Genomic DNA, 17,906 nt, shown 5'->3' with positions numbered 1-17,906 from the left:
GATTCTTATCTTGTTTAGACAAGGTCATAGTCAAAGTGGAGGTTCTCTCCTCCCTTCAGAGAAAGGTACCTCCTTCTTTGAAGACCTGTTCTTTCCACTGGGATCTCACTCGCAGAGATCTTTTGCCAGAGTGTCTTGGCTTTCCATGCCTGAAATACTCTCATGGGCTTTTCAGCCAGATCCGAATGCCTTTAGGGCTGATTCTGAGGCCAGAGTGCTATTTAGGACATCTGCCATTCTATGAGTCTGCTGAGTATCTCACTTCCCATGTTGGATCACTCTCCCCTTTATTTATTCTATCGGTTAGTGTTAGCAGGTACTAGACTTGTTTATGTGCTCCCTTTGACTCTTAGTCCTTTCATTATGATCAATTGTGAACTGAAATTGATCACTTGGAATAGTGAGATGGCATTGGTACATGCCACCTTGATGGGATTGAATTGAAATCCCCTGGTATGTATCTAACTCTTCCATTTGGGGCAAGTCAGCTTGAGCATGTCCCAAATTATACATCTCTTCCCTCTCTTATTCCCACTCTTATGTTTTACAGGGATCACATTTCAGTTAAATTTCAACACTTAAAAATAACTGTGTATTAATTACAGAATTAAACCAGTCATATTAAGTAGAACAGACAAAAAAAATACTAAGAGGGATAATGTATTAAGTTGTTCATTAACAGTCAGGGCTATGCTGATCAAGTCACCGTTTCCCATAGTGTCCATTTCACTTCAACAGGTTTCCTTTTTGGTGTTCAGTCAGTTGTCCATTCTCCCAAAATCAATTTATAGATTCAATGCAATACCAATTAAGATACCAAAGACCTTCTTCTCAGATCTGGAAAAAATGGTGCTGAAATTCATATGGAGGCACAAGAGACCTCGAATAGCTAAAGCAATCTTGTACAACAAAAACAAAGCCGGAGGCATCACAATGCCAGATTTCAGGACATACTACAGGGCAGTTGTAATCAAAACAGCATGGTACTGGTACAGAAACAGATGGACAGACCAATGGAACAGAATTGAAACACCAGAAATCAACCCAAACATCTACAGCCAACTTATATTTGATCAAGGATCTAAAACTAATTCCTGGAGCAAGGACAGTCTATTCAATAAATGGTGCTGGGAAAACTGGATTTCCACGTGCAGAAGCATGAAGCAAGACCCCTACCTTACACCTTACACAAAAATCCACTCAACGTGGATTAAAGACCTAACTCTACAACCTGACACCATCAAGTTACTAGAGAACATTGGAGAAACCCTTCAAGATATTGGCACAGGCAAAGAATTTCTGGAAAAGACCCGGGAGGCACAGGCAGTCAAAGCCAAAATCAACTATTGGGATTGCATCAAATTGAGAAGTTTCTGTACTGCAAAAGAAACAGTCAGGAGAGTGAAGAGACAACTGACAGAATGGGAAAAAATATTTGCAAACTATGCAACAGATAAAGGGTTAATAACCAGAATCTACAAAGAGATCAAGAAACTCCACAAAAACAAAACCAACAACCCACTTAAGAGATGGGCCAAGGACCTCAATAGACATTTTTCAAAAGAGGAAATCCAAATGGCCAACAGGCACATGAAAAAATGTTCAAGGTCACTAGCAATCAGGGAAATGCAAATCAAAACCACAATGAGGTTTCACCTCACCCCGGTTAGAATGGCTCACATACAGAAATCTACCAACAACAGATGCTGGCAAAGAAGTGGGGAAAAAGGGACACTAACCCACTGTTGGTGGGAATGCAAACTGGTCAAGCCACTGTAGAAGTCAGTCTGGAGATTCCTCAGAAACCTGAAGATAACCCTGCTGTTCGACCCAGCCATCCCACTCCTTGGAATTTACCCAAAGGAATTTAAATTGGCAAACAAAAAAGCGGTCTGCACCCTAATGTTTATTGCAGCTCAATTCACAATAGCTAAGACCTGGAACCAACCTAAATGCCCATCAACGGTAGACTGGATAAAGAAATTATGGGATATGTACTCTTTAGAATACTATACTGCAGTAAGAAACAACGAAATCCAGTCATTTGCAACAAAATGGAGGAATCTGGAACACATCATGCTGAGTGAAATAAGCCAGTCCCAAAGGGACAAATACCATATGTTCTCCCTGATCATTGTCATTAATTTAGATACCATATTTTACTCTATTTTGCTTCTATTTCTATGCACATTTCCCACAAATAAAATATCTTGCATAGGTAAAATATGACTGAATGTACAAGAAAAATTTAATATGCTTATGTGGGCTTTCATATAAATAACTCTGTCCTTTATCATAGCATTTTGTTAAGTTAGCTTTCAGCAATTATGGTTGGAGGACACAAGTGGACTTCTTGAATTAGTTCCTTTTTACCCCTGCTGACACTATTTTTTAGAGCCTTTCAATTTTATGAACATTTGAGGAAACTATAATCCTACTGCCTTTTGAGTTTCATGTTTTGTGCTTATAGTACAGCACATTTTCAATATAGCCACCCTGTGAATAATAACTATTAAACTATTTTTACTCTGTTGTTTTCAATGTGTTAGAGTCTGCTACTATCTCAACTTTGATTTTTAAAAAGCATTTTGATCTAAATGGATTAATATAAAATCCAAGTTGAAAAACAGAGGTGTAGAGTAATATCTATTTGTAAATAGGTTCTTTATTTCTACAAAAAACCTGCTGAGAATTTAAATGGAATTGCACTTCATTTATAGATCAATTTGGAGAAAATGGACATCTTTATAATACTGAATGTACTGACCCTTACACATAATGTATGGCTCTGGTTATGTTGCTATTTTTTATTTTAGCAATCTTTAGAAAATTTTGTTGCAGAGCTCTAACATTTTTATAATATTTTCTTTAAGTGATTTGTGTTGAATCATTTGGTAAGTGGCATTTATTTGTAATTTCAATTTCCAAATTGCTAGTACATAGACGTAGAGCTGACTTTTGCAAGTTAATCGTGTATTCTGTTAACTTATTAAGTCCACCTATTAATTCTTGTACCTTTTTCCTAAAGTTCAAAGGGCTTTTTCTTGTAGACTATTACATGGTCTTTAAAGACAGCTGTACTTCATTTCCAAGCTGTATGGATACTGCTTTCTCTTTTCTCTTTCTTTAAAACACACACTAGAATATGAATACAATATTGAATGTAAGTAGTGAAAATAAGTATGCTTGTTTTGTCCCTAGTATTAAAGAAGAACCCTCTCTCTCCAGTAAATATCATATTAGTTCTAAGTATTTTGCTTATGTCTTTAATAAGATAGAAGTTTCTATTGGAAGTTTGCTTACTAGTAGGTGTTGGATTCTGTGGGCTTTTTTTTTTTTACATTTTATTGTTACTATCTGTTTTTATAGTTTGTAATATAATAATTTTACTAATTTGTTTTTCATTATCAATCCAACATCATGTACTTGTAGAAAAACCACTTACTGGGGCCGGTTCTGTGGGGCAGTGGGTTAACGCCCTAGCCTGAAGCGCCAGCATCCCATATGGGCGTTGGTTCAAGTCCCAGCTGCTCCTCTTCACTTTCAGCTCTTTGCTGTGGCCTGGGATAACAGTAGAGGATGGCCAAAGTCCTTGGGCCCCTGCACCCATTTGGGACACCGGGAAGAAGTTCCTGGCTCCTGGCTTTGGATCAGCGCAGCTCCAGCCATTGCGGCCAATTTGGTAGTGAACTATCAGATAGAAGACCTCTCTCTCTCTCTCTCTCTCTCTCAATCTGCCTCTCCTCTCTGTGTAACTCTGACTTTCAAATAAATAAATAAATCTTAAAAAAAAAAGAAAAACCACTTACTGATTACAAGCAATCCTTTTTATATAATAATGAATCCAGCTAGCTAATATTTCTCTTTTTTTTTTACTTTTATTTAATGAATATAAATTTCCAAAATACAGAATATTGATTACAATGGCTTCCCCCCATAACGTCCCTCCAACCCGTAACCCTCCCCTTATCCACTCCCTCTCCCCTTCCATTCACATCAAGATTCATTTTCGATTCTCTTTATATACAGAAGATCAGTTTAGCATACATTAAGTAAAGATTTCAACAGTTTGCTCCCACACAGAAACATAAAGTGAAAAATACTGTTTGAGTACTAGTTATAGCATTAAATCTCAATGTACAGCACACTAAGGACAAAGATCCTACATGAGGAGTAAGTGCACAGTGACTCCTGTTGTTGACTTAACAAATTGACACTCTTGTTTATGGCATCAGTAATCTTTAAGATTTTGCTATCCATGTTCAAGAAAAATAATCTTTTCTTATAATTTCTTTACCTGCTTTTGGCATTTGGGCAATGATAGTTCTAGAAATATATTCTTTATAATCCCTTCAAATTCTATTTGTAAAATAAAGTTTTTAGAATTAGAATTATTTTGTCCTGTTTCTGTTCTCTCCTATACTCCCAAGGCAGTTGCATTAAGCCCTACACAACTAAAAAAAATCAGGAAAATAAATTTACAGATATTGCTTTTTAATATTTGGCAGCAGACCTTTCTGAATTGTGATGCCGGGAAAAAAAAAAACACAAATGACTTGATCCCTCTTCTTGCCTTAGGTTATTATCTAATGGTGGTTATCAGGCCACACCATGAAACTCAACAGTGTTTAGTAGAAAGAAATTACAGTTCAGTATTTTGGAAAAACAAGAAAGTGTGCAGTATACTTCTGGACAAGAGGAGCACAGGAATAGAGAGAATAGAAGTCCTAACTCTGGTTGAGTCCTGATCATATATACATTGGATGCGACTCCATAAAAGCCAAAGAAGCCACCAGAACTCAGTGGATCAGACAATTTCTATAACTCACACAGGCTAAGATGAATCGGCTTTCCCATCAGCCAGAATAGAGGGACCTTGAACTACAGGGAACATTGGGCAGAGTTCTTAAATGACATGCCTGAGAGTAGAGCTAAATTAACACCAAAGTGACAAATGATGAAGGCATGACATTATAAGGCTTACATAGAGACTAGATCCAACGTAAAGGAACAAATTTCAATACTATTTAAAGGAATATGAAAATTCTATCAATTATCACTGTAAACTTATGAATATCCAAAACCAAATAAATAATGCTGCTTTTATAGTAGCAGAAGATAACATGACCCATAATCAGAGTAAACTAATCAGTAGAAAGAGTGGGAATAAGAGAGGGAAGAGTTGTATAATTTGGGACATGCTCAAGCTGACTTGCCCCAAATGGTAGAGTTAGAAACATACCAGGGGATTCCAATTCAATCCCATCAAGGTGGCATGTACCAATGCCATCTCACTATTCCAAGTGATCAATTTCAGTTCACAATTGATCATAATGAAAGGACTAAGAGTCAAAGGGAGCACATAAACAAGTCTAGTACCTGCTAACACTAACCGATAGAATAAATAAAGGGGAGAGTGATCCAACATGGGAAGTGAGATACTCAGCAGACTCATAGAATGGCAGATGTCCTAAATAGCACTCTGGCCTCAGAATCAGCCCTAAAGGCATTCGGATCTGGCTGAAAAGCCCATGAGAGTATTTCAGGCATGGAAAGCCAAGACACTCTGGCAAAAACAAAACAAAACAAAACAAAACAAAACAAAACAAAAAAACCTAAATGAAAGATCTCTGTGAGTGAGATCCCAGTGGAAAGAACAGGTCTTCAAAGAAGGAGGTACCTTTCTCTGAAGGGAGGAGAGAACCTCTACTTTGACTATGACCTTGTCTAAACAAGATAAGAGTCGGAGAACTCAGAGGGCTTCCATAGCCTTGGAAACTCATGACTGGAGCATAGGGAGATTACTGATGCCATAGACAGGAGTGTCAATTGGTAAAGTCAACAACAGGAGTCACTGTGCACTTACTCCTCATGTAGGATCTCTGTCCTTAATGTGCTGTGCTTTGAGATTTAATGCTATAACGAGTACTCAAACAGTATATTTCACTTTGTGTTTCTATAGGGGTGCAAACTGTTGAAATCTTTACTTAATGTATACTAAACTGATCTTCTGTAAAAAAAAAAAAAAAAAAAAAGAAAGAAAAAGAAATTATCAGTTCCCAACTTGACTCTCACTGGGATTAAACATGACAATAGGTCTGATCTGATTTCATCATCATTTAAAAAAATATCATCTATTATTTTTCACTTTATGTTTCTGTGTGGGAGCAAACTGTTGAAATCTTTACTTAATGTATACTAAGCTGATCTTCTGTATATTAAGAGAATCGAAAATGAAAAAAAAAGAAAGATTATCTTTGAAGAAGTCTGATAGTATAAAAATATAAATATAATATAGAACTATGAATATAAATAAAATATAAAATAGGAATAAATATGAATATAATTATATTTACTTCTAATTCATTTCTAATAGAAATGTTAGCAGTAAAGCACAACATAAATTGGGCCTTCCCTCAATGCACACTACATTGTTTGAAATAAAAAAAAGCATTATTTTATATAGAATTAATGGCAGATGCTTCATTGCACAAGAAATTATAGGGAAAATGAGTGGACAAGAAGGAGAAATGTGACCTGTAATAAAATATGAAGTGTACATCTATACACAGTAATGTAAAACTTGGAACACACACACAAACAGAGAGAGAAGTAAGAAGTTAAATGGTACTCTGGGAAGAAAATATTTCAAAAACGTAATCACAGCAAATCCAATTATAATCAAATTGCTGAACAACACAGATGGAGGACAAATCTGAAAAAAGGCAGAAAGAGGGGGAAACAGCTCACGGGTGAGAGAGAAAACTGCAATTAACAGAACATGTTTCATTGAAACCTTGTAATCCAAAAGAAAATGGAACAATACTCTTCAGGTGCTCAAAGAAAAAAAAAATCTATCTAGAATTTTTACCCAGTAAAAATATCCTTCTAAAACTAAGGCAAAACCAAACCTTATTTGCAGGCAAAAAGAAAATAAAGTTCACAATCAATAGTTCTACCATGTGACAAATATTAAAGACATTTCTTTTTGCAGAAAGAAATCAGGCAAGTTAAAAATTTGAGTCTACTTAAAGAAAAAATTGCAAGACTTATAAATATATGGATATACATGAGATAATTTCTCCGTTAAGAAATGTGACTAGTGGCCGGCACCGCAGCGCATCAGGTTAATCCTCTGCCCATAGAGCCGGCATCCTATATAGGCACTGGTTCTGGTCCCGGCTGCCCCTCTTCCAATCCAGCTCCCTGCTGTGGCCTGGGAAAGCAGCAGAAGATGGCCCAAGTTCTTGAGCCCCTGCACCTCATGGGAGACCCGAAAGAATTACCTGTCTCCTGGCTTCAGATCGGTGCAGCTCCGTCCGTTGTGGCCATCTCTGGGGAGCAAACCAATGAAGGGAAGACCTTTCTCTCTGACTGTCTCTCTCACTCTGTAACTCTACCTCTCAAATAAATAAGTAAATAAAATGTTAAAAAAGAAAGAAATATGAATAAATGGAAATTTACTGTTTAAAATAAAAATTCAAATGTTATACACTGAAATTTATAAGATGTTCAAAAAGATTAATAACAATAACTACACAAACACTTAAAGGTGGATATGTTGTAAGATTCACATTTACAGATACATAGCTATAATATTTAAAATAGACTTGTAGGTATATGATACATAATACAAACCTTAAATCAATCATTAAAATAGTGAAATAAATATGGGTAGTTAATGAGTCAATAGTAACAACAAATACTATAAACAAAACACTCAAATAATCTGAAATAAAACAAGGAAAGAAGATTAAAAAAAGAGCACTTGGTGCAGAGAAATACATAGTAATATTATAGGTTTAGAGTTTTTGTTAAATAATTCTGAAGTTGTATAGCTGAAAAGCATTATTATGTAGATGTAAACCGAAGTCATGATCATGTATGAGACTGCTTAGTTTGAAGTATTTACGTCAGAAAGGGACACAGCCTAAATCAAATTTTGAGAACCATTAGTACTGAATAGCTAAGTGGAAGTGCGTGGGTATACAAAGGGAACTGAAAACATTATTGATGGCCGGCGCCGCGGCTCACTAGGCTAATCCTCCGCCTAGCGGCACCGGCACACCGGGTTCTAGTCCCGGTTGGGGCGCTGGATTCTGTCCCGGTTGCCCCTCTTCCAGGCCAGCTCTCTGCTGTGGCCAGGGAGTGCAGTGGAGGATGGCCCAGGTGCTTGGGCCCTGCACCCCATGGGAGACTTATTTTTGGAAATAGTGTGTCCCAAGCAGTGTCTTTAGCTGCTGTGCCAAATTCCTGTCTCAATAATTTTTTTTTTTTTTTGACAGGCAGAGTGGACAGTGAGAGAGAGAGACAGAAAGAAAGGTCTTCCTTTGCATTGGTTCACCCTCCAATGGCCGCCGCTGCCAGCGTGCTGCAGCCGGCGCACCGTGCTGATCCGAAGGCAGGAGCCTGGTGCTTCTCCTGGTCTCCCATGGGGTGCAGGGCCCAAGCACTTGGGCCATCCTCCACTGCACTCCCTGGCCACAGCAGAGAGCTGGCCTGGAAGAGGGGCAACCAGGACAGAATCCGGCTCCCCAACGGGGACTAGAACCCAGTGTTCCAGTGCCGCAGGTGGAGGATTAGCCTATTGAGCCGTGGTGCCGGCCAATTCTATTATTTCTAAAACATAGGATATATGAGAAAGAACTATAGTTTTTAGTAATATCCACTGGGATTCAGGATGCTTTGTTAGAGGGAAAAAAGCTGACTGCACACTGACTTTTTTGTGTTGTTTTACTCAAATGTTTTTTTCTTCCTTTCAAAATAAAGTTATGTACAAGGGTCAGGGTTAGATCTTTTGGACCACAATACCAGTGGTTATTCAGCTTCACATGTGCCTTATAAAAGAATCAGAGGAAATTAACCAAAAGTTTCCGGAGGATAGTATTAAAGTTCTGTTTACCACAAGTCTATTCCACATACTTACTCAGCTATTATCAAACCAAGTTTATCTCTTGAGAATTGAGTCCACTCAAAATGGTCCTACAGTGTAGGTTATCCCATTCCAATACTTATTCTGTACTATCAAGAAGTTTTTGCTATTTGAATTTCAAAACCTAGTGTTTGACAATGTATTTTTATCTTATTGCTATGTTGCTATATATATATATATATATATATACATACATATATATATATATATAAAACACACACACATCTTTCCTATTATAATTCTGGAAGTTTGTAGGTTTGGTTTTTGTGCTGTTTTGACATATTTTGATATTAAATGAGCATGAATGCTTATGTAATCATTACTAAGACAGGTGAAATAATAATTTATTACTCTGTGCTCTCTACATGAAACTTTAAAAATCTGAGAGGAAACAAATAAGCTAACCAAGTCATTAGCTAATCTATAGTAATTCTTTACCAACTTTTAGTAACACCATTATTAAGATTTAAACAAAAATAACTATACTTGGAATTTAAAGGCGTTTTGCACTTTTCATAGATAGATCATTTATACCAGCCACATACTGTCTGTTGAAAGTGTGCAACACTGGACAATCAACTAAAGTGCTCTGCAACTCAGTTTCCTTACAGGAATAAGAACTCTTTATCTCCCTCACCAATGTTAAGGATTAGTGTGATACCATGTGTAAAATAACCCTTCAGGGAGTGCATAGTACACAGCTCAAAATATTATTGTTTTATTTTTACCATTATTGCCGTAGAATCAATGATGGATTCATAGCAGTGTTTATTTATAATGTGAAAATCATTGTTTATAGTTGCATGTTTTACTTGATTTAAGAATACAAAAAGTTGCTTTCAAATTCTGTTTTCCAACTTCTTCTGTTATTTCTAGAACTTAAACTATTAAACTCTATAGAGTTGAGATACACAGAGTACATGAAGATGATCATGAACAACCCTATGTGTCATTTCTTTATGCCATCATACAATTAGAGCCAGCTGTAGGTGAAATTAGAAGTAACCAATGGTATTGCATTTTCCTGGACTGAATCAGAATGATGACACTTTCTTCCTCCTGGCTTATATCTTAGCATTAATATCCCTGTATTATTTTGATGATCATCTGCCAGCCTCTAACAATTACACATACGTTTTTCAAGTTAATTGCCCTAAACTGCCATTTAGAAAATCATTCCATAATCGTCAGGATGCATTTTTAAATTGCAATTTGGAAATACAATTACAAATAAAGATTGATTTTTTTAATTTGCTATTAAAATCCATACCCAATTTTGTACTGTCAGTTCAAATGTACTATATACTATGCTGTGAAGTGATATTTGATTTCAGTCAGATTCTTTCATTCAGTCTCCACTAATAATGCTTGCATTATCTTTATCCTTATATCAGAATTTTTTTTAAAGATTTTATTTATTTATTTGACAGGCAGAGTTACAGACAGTGTGAGAGAGAGAGACAAAGAGAAAGGTCTTCCTTCCGTTGGTTCACTCCCCAAGTGGCCGCAACGGCAGGAGATGTGCTGATGCGAAACCAGAGCCAAGTGCTTTCTACTGGTCTCTCATGTAGGTGCAGGGGCCCAAGGACTTGGGCCATCCTCCACTGCTTTCCCACGCCACAGCAGAGAGCTGGACTGGAAGAGGAGAAACCGCGACTAGAACTGGCACCCATATGGGATGCTGGTGCTGCAGGCAGGGGATTAATCTAGTGTGCCATGGCTCAGCCCCCCTCATACCAGAATTCTTAGCTTACAATACTTAGTGTTCGCTATACTTAATTTTTTCTTTCTTGACTTTTTATTTTTCTACAGATTGGTCTAGCAACTCCAGACTTCCAAGTACCCTCTCACTATTCTAACACCTTCCATTTCTAATCTCAATTATATTTCCTAAATACAGTGCTAATTTATGTAGCATGAATTATATATAGAAGACACTGATGAAAATAATATATACTCTGCAACCTTGGGATCAAAGGTTCTGTGGATATTAGTTAGGTCCATTTGGTCCATAGCATAGATTAGCTCTGTTGTTTCTTTGTTGACTTCCTATCTGTCTGGTTGATCTGTCCCATTGATGAAAACTAAGTGTTGAAATTTTCCATTACTATTGTATTGAAGTCATTGTCTCCCTTTAGATCCATTAACCTTTGTTTTATTTTATTTTATTATTTTTTTTTGACAGGCAGAGTTAGAAAGTGAGAGAGAAAGAGAAAGAAAGAAAGGTCTTCCTTCTGTTGGTTAACCCCCCAAATGGCTGTTGCAGCCAGCGCGCTGCGCTGATCCAAAGCCAGGAGCCAGGTGCTTCCTCCTGGTCTCCCATGCAGGTGCAGGGCCCAAGCACTTGGGCCATCCTCCACTGCCTTTCCAGGCCACAGCAGAGAACTGGACTGCAAGAGGAGCAACCGGGACAGTATCCAGTATCCAACTGGGACTAGAACTCAGGGTGCTGGTGCCACAGGCAGAGGATTAGCCAAGTGAGGCGCGGTGCTGGCCAACCTTTGTTTTAAATAGCCAGGCACCATGTCATTGAGTGTATATACATTTACTATAGTCACATCTTCCTGTTTAATTGATCCCTTAATCATTACATAATGCTTTTATTTGTCGTTTTAACAGTTTTTGTGTGAAAGTCTATTTTGTCTGATACTAGGATAGTTACACCTGCTCTTTTTTGCTTTCTATTAACGTGGAATGTCTTTTTTCCATCTTTTCATTTTCAGTTTGCCTGTATCATTGTGTTGAGATGTGTTTCTTGTAGGCAGCAAATAGATGGGTCTTAGTTTTTAATTTTTCGGCTATCTTCTAGCTTTTAACTGAAAGTTCAGACCATTTATACTCAAGGTTACCATTGATAAGTAATGACTTGGCCATGCCATTTTTTTCTGTGAATACTCCTATTGTTTGCTTTGGATTTCCTTTGTACTTTTACTGCGAGATTTTCTGCCTTCACATTCTTTCATAATGATGACTATTTGTGTGTGTTTCTGTATAACACATCATTAAATATCTTTTGTAGACCTGGGTGAGTGGTGGCAATTCTTCTATCTTTTTGTTGTTGTTGTTATGGAAGGTCTTTATCTCACTCTCCATAAATTAGAGCTTTGTAGGGTAAAGTATTCTGGGTTGAAAGTTTTTTTGTTTAAGAGTTGGACTATGTCTCTCCATTCTATCTTAGCCTGTAAGGCTGCTGATGAGAAGTCAGCTTTCAGTCTAATTGGAGATGCTCTGAAAGTAATCTGGCATTTCTCTCATGCACATTTTAGAATCTTTATGTTTTACTGTTGAAAGATTGACTGCAATGTCAATCTTGGTGAAGATCTTTTCTGGTCATATCTATAAGGAGTTCTTATAGTTACGTGTTCTTTGATACTCTGCAATATAGAAAAATGTGGTTTGGAATTATTGCCCTATTCAAAGATTTTTAATAGGAGAAAATTACTAGTTTTAAAAGTGCATATAGGAGATCCAAGATGGATAAATAGAGTTTAACCACACTAACTTAAGCTCTTCTGGGATATGAAAAGAACAAAGGAAAAAACAGGTTTCCAGGGGTTTGATTGACAAAAATTTTCAGAAAAGTGAAAAAACAATGAAGACTCCATGGGACAAGAAGAGAGAGGACAGAAACATCGCATCCAGCTGTGCAGTGCAGCCAGTTGCCAGCTGCAAGCCACTGTCTTACCATATCAAGGTAGGAAGAAATTTCCATGAGCCTCGCCACTCACAATTTTAGCTAAGAGGGAATTCCACAGTCACTCACTGTCTTTTATTTCTGCCTTAAGGAGCTGACTAGGATCTGAGAAACTTCTGGGCTTGGAGCTAGGAAATCGCATTGCTCCTTCCCCTCCACCAACTTTCAGAGTACCATACTCAACAGCAAGAAGTCATGCGGTGTGCCTCATCTCCACCTTACCAGCATCAGAGTCAGAGTTTGGGTAACGTGTGCAGCAAAAGACAGATGCCCTGCATTCTACGACTGTGGGAGTTTGGAGTATTAGCCCCAGAGCTAAGCTCCCATATTGTACATGAACCATGGGTAAGCACCTTAGCTTATGGGCTAACACAAGAAACAACACATTAAAAATATGTTCCCAACCTGGAAGATAGGGGTAATGAGCCCACTATACCCTACAACACCAGGACTGTAACAATCAATTCTAAATTTCTCAATGCTGCTAAACTTGGAAACTATCAAAACCCCACTATATGCTGCCTACAAGAAACTCACTTCACACACAAAGATGCATGGAGACTGAAAGTGAAGGGATAGAAAAAAGATATAACAGGCAAATGGAAACCTGAAATGAACAGGAGTAGCTGTCATGATATCATATAAAACAGACTAAATCAAAAACCGTAGAAAGAGATAAAGAAGGACATTGTATTTTCATAAAAGGTTGAATTTGGCAAGAAGAAATAACAATCATAAATGCATGTAGACCCAACACAAGACCACCCAAATATATACAGTAAATGCTATTAGACCTAAAGAGAGAGAAAGATTCCAATACAAAATATTGGGAACTTCAATACACTACTCATCAATGGACAGATCATCCAGACAGAAAATTATAAAGATGTATCAGAGCTGAAATATAATTGATTAAGTATAATCAGACAAAAAAGTTAAAAAGCTAATATTTAGGTGCTTATGTCAAAATAGTATTTTAATAATTTTACTACTGAATAAGCTAAATGCATACCCCATCTGTAAAAGGAAGCAAATGGCCTATTTGCTACTACATTGTTAAGATTTAGCAATTACTGATGAGGATAATTTGATGTCATAAAGGAAGTATTAAAACTTTTCACGATAAGGGGGCTGGTTTTTCAAAAGAAACTCAAATCTGGAAGTGAGCACTCCTAAATGAGAAAATAATAAAGCTTACACTAATCCTGAGCAAGGAGAACTCTCACTAGCAAAATACGGAAAGAAAAAAGTGCCAAACTAAAATGGTGATTAAGGGTCTAGGTAAATAGAAAAATATATGTATGGGTTAATGAATAGAGCAATAAACAAATATTTGTCAACAGTGCAAATGAGTAGCAAAGACTTTCAAAAAATTCTATTAATGATAAAAACTATAGCCAAAGACTTTGAGGATTTACTGTGTATGAATTTTAAGTAATAAAACTGCCAAAACTAATATCTACAATTTCAGTCCAAAATAAAAATAAAGGCAATTCTATAGAAAAGAGAAAAGGAGTCAGCTTGTCACAAAAGGTGACTTAGTTTCTTGATGGCCTGGTTACTGGAGTGCATTAGCTGGAAGAATTGGAAGTTTCTAACAGAATACCATTAGGAAGCTTTCATAACTGGTGTTGACAATATACCCGTGCCATACAGCAACAGTGTGCTTGTGAACAGTCCTCTGTGTGTGAGTACTAAATTTAGAATTTGAGTTATCTGGAAAAATTACTTGACATTAATTGAAATCTTGAAGATTTTGTTCTTTGCAATGGTTCCCTGCTCTGAGTGATCTCCGCCTAGCAATATAGTCAAGATTATTGTTTTCAGAATGAGGAAAAAAAAAAACTAGACTTTATTTTTTAACAGCACTGGTCTATGTTTCTTTCTATCCTATCCTGAAAGCACCAGACGAGATCGGGCGCATTCAGGGTGGTATGGCCATAGACTGCAAGCACCAGTTTTCAAAGTCAGACATTTTGAATCATTTGTCCAAGGCCTGTTTAACTTCATCTCGACCTATTTATGAACTAGGTAGCACATATCAGAATGACTAATTCAATTAAGAATTTTTATTAATGAATGAATTTTTTAAAAACTGATTAAATTGTAACTCTTTTGTGTTTCTTTGAGCGATTATATTGTGGAAAGCTTTCAACTTCTTAATAGGACAATAAAATATTTCTGCATTTTCTGTTATGATAATTCATCAGTGAAACCCAAAGAAAGTTAAATGTAAACATTTCAAACCACCTTTCTGCTTCATGCTAAGTGTGGAGAATCTCAAAATTTCCCTCACAGTTCTGAAAAGTTCAGAGTGCTACTACCAATGAGAACTTTTCTCATATCAATCAGAAACCACTGGTCCTGTCAAAAATTTGGGTAACCTTTATGCTGTCCTTATTCTGGATACAGACTATTGCTCATTATTAGTTACAAGTCTTTGTTCAACTCCCTGACTTGACCCCCTGTGTATAATATCAGTGCACTTGAAAATCTTGTTACACATTTCCCTAAGACTGGGTCAAAGTGAAAATTAGAGGGACTACTCAGCGTTAAGCTCTAAAGCATCTCTTCTTGACAGTGATTACTGAATTAATTCAGATGACTTCATAGTCCCATGTTTAATCAAAATTAATGAATTCATCAGCAGTGCACTGACTTATTTGTGTGATTAGAACTAAAAAGGTCATTCTCATCATTTTTCACCTCTTTCAATCTTGGTTTCTCTTTTGAGTGGAATAGATTTAATGCCTCTTGAAAGGAGATTTTCTTTTCCTTGTATTGTGTGATTCACTTTAATTCCCTATGAATAGGCTTTAGTCAATTTTTCAATGTGCTTGCAAAGGATGTACTACAAGAAAGATCAAGTATGTATCTATTTGTTCTCAAAGAATGTTCTGGGGAAGTGTTATAAATCCCCAGGGATCTTTAGACCACTTCATTATTTTGACCAACAATGATTCAAATGTGTCTAAGTGTCCACCGCCTTCCCTGTCTCCTCTTCCCATTGAATTTGAATTTGTAAGTGAAAAGGATTCTGTCTCATATATTTTATAATCTCTGTGATTAATGAAATAGTGTATCTAGCAGTCATTCAATCATATTTATTGGCAAATTACATTGCATGATTAAATTACATGATTGAGTTATAGACTAGTTTATTATATACTATATGTACTCTATAGCATTTTTGTTTTGTTTTGTTTTTCCAATGCCAGCAATTTCTTTTTTTCATGAAACCAGGAAGCTAGTGTTTTTTTAAGAGTTATTATTCCTTTATTTGTGAGGCAGTTACAGACAGAGAAAGGAAGAGACAGAGAGGTCTTCCATCCACTGATTCAATACCCAAACAGCTTCAATGGCCAGAGCTGGGCCCATCTGATGCTAGGGGCCAGGAGCTTCCTCCGGGTCTCCTACATGGGTGCCAGGGTCCGAAGCACTTGGGCTATATCCCACTGCTTTCCCAGGCCATTAGAAGGAAGCTGGATTAGAAGGGGAGGTGCAAGGACTTGAAGAGCAACCAATATGGGGTGCAAGCGCTGCAGGCCAAGGCTTAAACTACTTTGCCGTGGCGTGGACTCCAGGAAGCTAGTCTTCTACAAAGACAAGAATGGTGGGAAGTTTGCATTATTTTCTTTTGAGAAGATGAAGAGAAAATAGAAGTTAAAAAGTAAATATGCATAGTAACTTCTTGTATTAGTTTTCTGTTGTTGCTGTAACCCATTACCACAAACTTGACAGTTTAAAAATAGCATAAATTTACTTTCTTATAATTTTGAGGGTCAGACGTCTGAAATGGATCTCAATGAGATATAGTCAAGCTATAAGTGGGGGCTGTCTTCCTTTTGAAAAACTCTAAGGAAGAGTTACTTTCCCTGCCTTCTCCAGCTTCTCCAATCCAGCTGGGTTTCTGATCCTCTCCTCAAGATCCTCTCCAGCATTTTCAAATCCAGCATTTGTAGGCTGAGTTTGTTTTTATATTTTTTTCATACTGCCATCTGTCTGTGCTTGCACTGTCCTGTCTCTTTCTTCTGCTTCTCTTTTCTACTTTTTTAAGACCAAGGTGACTAAGTTGGACTCTCCCTGATAAAACCTTCAGAGAGCCATTTGTTTCCTACCGCTTATCCTATTCAGTTTGTGACACAGCGATTCTCTACCAGGGATGGCATAGCTTAACGTTAAATGTAACAAATAACTTTCCTTGGCAGAAGCATTATCCCTGTAAGAACCGGAGCCTCCAAAGTTCTAAGGTGAGGCAAAAATTTCACAAGTGGGCCCTGGAGTGATGTTTAGCAGAGTCCCTTGTGTTTCCATCCTCAATTCCTGGCCCACGTGTTCTATTTGTTGGAGGACCAACAATGACTACAATAGTTATGTGTTCAATGCACACTTGTTCGCAAATACGATAATGCAAATGCAAATACATTGCTCTATTCCATTGATCTCCATCAATGAATTAAATAATTTGTCATTTTCTAAATATAGTCTTTTAGAAAAGAAAAGTCACTTCTTACCAAGATATATTACTGCCCCTTCCAATGTGAAAAAGAAACAATGGAATCAGTTTGCCACTAAGTAATAGCTCATCTCATATGGATGGTGTCATATTGTCATATTGGCCTCTGCCAATTTTAATGAATCAATTTTAAAAAATGAGAGTCGATAGCACTGAAATTATTCATGACCTCCAAGTCTGCCTTCTGGCTTCACGGACTCCTTGTGTCAGTACTGGAGTAGCCAATAACAAAATCTGGTGGCTCTGAATTGGATATGTTCCTTTCGCTATCATCTTCCACGATGGCTGCTTTCTGTGGAGGTGAATTTGCAAGACATACTTTATTCTCAGTACAATAGATCCAGTTACATATCTCCCCTTCAGACTTTGAATTTTCCAATTTAATTTTTCTCTATGCTTGCTGAACTAGCCAGGCTATCTACTGTTGTCCATGGTTAATAGATTTCACTACTTTTCCTTTCACATGAAGTGAATCTTCAAGACTTCTACCTGAATATTTTTCAGTTGGGAGCATTTCGTTTTAACTCTATTTCACTTATTTCCTTGAGTGGGGCTTGTACTGATATGCGAAGCTACCAATCTCTGAAGAGAACTTGGGCTTTTTATCCTTTATCAAGTGATCCTGGGGATACACACACACGCACAAATGGTCATAGCCAGACTGGTGGATGATATGGAAGTCTTGACCATCTTCCTATGTAGTTTGCTTTGACTTATGACTCTAGTCAGTCTTCATCCTGGATTGTTCCTGGGCCCATTCTAAT

This window comes from Oryctolagus cuniculus, chromosome 2 (assembly GCF_964237555.1).
Source record: "Oryctolagus cuniculus chromosome 2, mOryCun1.1, whole genome shotgun sequence".
NCBI lineage: Eukaryota > Metazoa > Chordata > Mammalia > Lagomorpha > Leporidae > Oryctolagus > Oryctolagus cuniculus.
Note: the sequence above shows the minus strand (reverse complement) of the source record.